Source organism: Capsicum annuum, chromosome 11 (genome assembly GCF_002878395.1).
Source record: "Capsicum annuum cultivar UCD-10X-F1 chromosome 11, UCD10Xv1.1, whole genome shotgun sequence".
NCBI classification, from domain to species: Eukaryota; Viridiplantae; Streptophyta; class Magnoliopsida; order Solanales; family Solanaceae; genus Capsicum; species Capsicum annuum.
Genome location: NC_061121.1, coordinates 225,703,527 through 225,706,459, shown reverse-complemented (window position 1 = coordinate 225,706,459; position 2,933 = coordinate 225,703,527).

The window sequence follows — 2,933 nt, the reverse complement described above, 5'->3', positions numbered from 1 at the left end:
GGAGATAAAAAATCAAGTTGATATGCATATAGAAATTTTAAATTTTTGACTTTAGGAGTTAAAGGTGGGTTGGAGTCATTTTTATCCGATTCATATTTGACCAAATTCATATTTACCCATATAGTATGAGTGGATTACAATCCAATTCAGTTAAGTTCAATTTATATTTAATTTATTCAAATATATTCAATTCGATCCACCCATTTGCCACCCCTAATATCAACCATATTTAGTAATAGAAGGATTTGACATAAATAAGGCACAAATTTGAAAGTCATAAATAAGAAATAAATGAGGATTTGACACCTCTCTTACTCACGGAGCATATCGGCTGTGAAAGTAATAGCCTTATGTTATGACTTTTCTAGACTTACAATAGTTACGCTACTACTATTGTGATGTGAGCAGTGGCAAGCTATGGAAAGACAAAATTTTTGAAGTGGAGGGGAAAAAAGACATTACCCAATATATTTACTCTATATAATAGAAATTTCAAGTCGTAAAAGGGAATTTGAAGCACACAACTTCAGGCAACACAACAAAAGGCAAGTATGCATACATTATTAGCACAAAATAAACAAATTTTTAGAGGGAATATACAACAGTAGGAACCAAACTCTAGATCAAATTATTAACCAGTATTTGCACATCCATATTTGGAATTAACATGCTCTCATACAGAAATGAACCATGTTGCATATCAACGTAAACAAAACAACTTTTAATTAGTAGGATAGAAAAAAAAATTAAATATATATATGGATAAACGTACTTTGAGGCAATACATTGGGTATGTTGTTGTTGTATGGATAAACGTACTCAATAATAAGGCTCACAGCCAACAAGTTCCCAAACTTTAATCTAGTTCTTCATCTTGGAACATATAAACCAGTTAAGACATCATATCTTTTCAGGAGCCAAGACAACATCAAATCCTTATAACAACAATTGACATCTCAACGTGGAAATTCAATAGCATTCAGAAAATGTAGACATATCGAATAGTGTTGCACCACTTTCATTTCGCTTGGGGAAACCCCATAAAAAGCTAGCATCAAATTTTAAACCATCATAAAATCTCCAACATAGAATCCCAAGTAAAAATCAGAAATGCCCCGGCCAGTCCTGTGGATTATAGCTTCATTTGGACCTTACAGCTCTCACTTATTTAACTATGATTTTTTCGCATATTGAGTCTTAAGAATTGGGTCCCTTAGCCCCTGGATTGGTGCGCAAGCAAAAGAAGAACAAAAAAAGGGGTCTTTGGCTTATTTTGAAGCATATAAATGACATACTAAGCAGAAGTGCATAGACTCAGAAGAAGGGTCATATACCTCACGACAAAAGATTGAAAGATCCAAACCTTCTTCTTCGGAGCGGAAAGGGACGTGGCCAAAACATATAAATATTGGTGTAGTCCCTCATACGGACATATCTATCCAGATAGAGGATAGTCAAGGCCGATTCATATGTAGATCTCTCTCCATATGTATATGTATCTTCATGGATAGAGATAAATATAGGAATCCATCTAGATCTTGATTCACTATTTTCATATTTTTTTTCTTTTTTCTGATTGATTGCCCTTTTTTTGTTTTGACAAAATATGTCCAACGAAAATGCAGGAGAAATTGTAGCTCTAAGAACATTTACAAAGGATGAAATGAAAGATTTTGGAAAAGGAATGCAAAGGAAAAGGTAGAAGGCTATGTAATGACCTGTAAAGCAATACGTTACGTAGTTGTTCCAGTATGCAGATGGAAGGGATGCATAGTAAATGTTGGGTTGGAAATCGAGAGAGGAATCATGCGGAAGCAATTAGTTGCAAATTATAAGACGATAAATAAGATGACATCGAAAAATAATACTAAAAATATAATTTTATTATATGATTTGGCCAATTGGCCTACATATAAAAACTAATATTAAAGAAAATATAAAAACTATTTGGGAGTCCCTTAAATTTAAATTTAAAGGACTACATTGTGGATGCTATTATGTTATGGTATGAGAAAGGATATTCTGGTTATAGATGTCCAAAACCTTTCCTCCAAAGAAGAGATTAGCCAAATATGGAAAAGAATTATATTTTTTCTTTCAGAAAAAGTAAAAGTAATTATTATAACTTTTATTTTCCTTCTAAGAAAAAGTAAAACTTAAATATAGTAAGAAAATCAGGGCAAAAACCCTAACAAATCTCCCCTTTTTGGCTTAATTTTCTTCAAAATATTCTTGATCCTCCTTCTTCTTGTGCATGATCTTCGTTCTTCATATATATTCTTCATATATCACTGTTGTTTGACATGTTTAAAAATGGAGTTTTTGGGGTCAAAAAATATATTAGCCCTTTTCGGGTTAAAAATATTAGAGCCCTTTTGCAGGGTTAAAAGTAAGCTTTATTTTCAAATATGTGACAGCAAGATTGTTGAAAATATGATTGACAATTATCTCCACATGTAACTTTTGGACATATATCTTCATTATCATCAAATTGGTTGCAGCTTGTTTTGAAACCGCTTTGAATCTATTTAATCTCGTCTCAACACACCATTGGACCATTGAACCATAAGCTCTGATTCCACTTGTTGGGTTCGAAATTGAGAGGGCGTCATGCGGAAGCTATTAGTTGCAAACTATGAGACGATAAACAAGATGACAACGAAAAACAATACTAAGAACATAATTTTATTATATGATTTGGCTAATTGACCTACATATAAAAACTAAGGGAGAAAATCTCCCTAAACAAGACTCTTAATTTTAAATTTAAAGGACTACATTGTGGATGCTATTGTGTTATGGTATGAGAAGGGGTCTTTTCTATTTATAGATGTCCAAAACTTTTCCTCCAAGAAAGAGGTTAGCCAAATATGAAAAAGTCCTTTCAGGAAAAATAAAAGTAATTATGGTAACTTTTATTTTCTTTCTAAAAA